The sequence below is a fragment of the Oratosquilla oratoria genome, chromosome 32, assembly GCF_046742065.1.
Source record: "Oratosquilla oratoria isolate Oo_2021 chromosome 32, ASM4674206v1, whole genome shotgun sequence".
Classification (NCBI taxonomy): domain Eukaryota; kingdom Metazoa; phylum Arthropoda; class Malacostraca; order Stomatopoda; family Squillidae; genus Oratosquilla; species Oratosquilla oratoria.
This window is the reverse complement of record NC_134808.1, coordinates 6,861,941-6,862,387: the sequence shown is the minus strand read 5'-3', so window position 1 is coordinate 6,862,387 and position 447 is coordinate 6,861,941.

Below are 447 nucleotides of genomic sequence, written 5' to 3'. Positions count from 1 at the left end.
CCCCCCACTGAAGTCGCAACTTATCCTTGTTATCACCAATGACTGACCTTACTTCTGGTTCGCACCTTATGATGTAGTGGCACGTATCTCCAGCCGCCTTCTTCGAAAACACTACCTTCATCTTGTCCTTGCCATGATCCACCGATTTTAAGAAGACATTCCTCTCAACCAACGTATCCAATAACATATCTTTATCCTCAATTTTGTTGACGTTACAGATCATTATCTTCGGTGCCAGACGTAGGATATTTTTCACACCAACGTTGTAGCACTATTCAGTTTCACACTAGCAGTTTTCCTCGCATCCTCCGTGTCAAAATTCATCACAATGTTTCCACACACACACACACACACACACACACACACACACACACACACACACACACACACACACACACACACACACACACACACACACACACACACACACACACACACACACACACA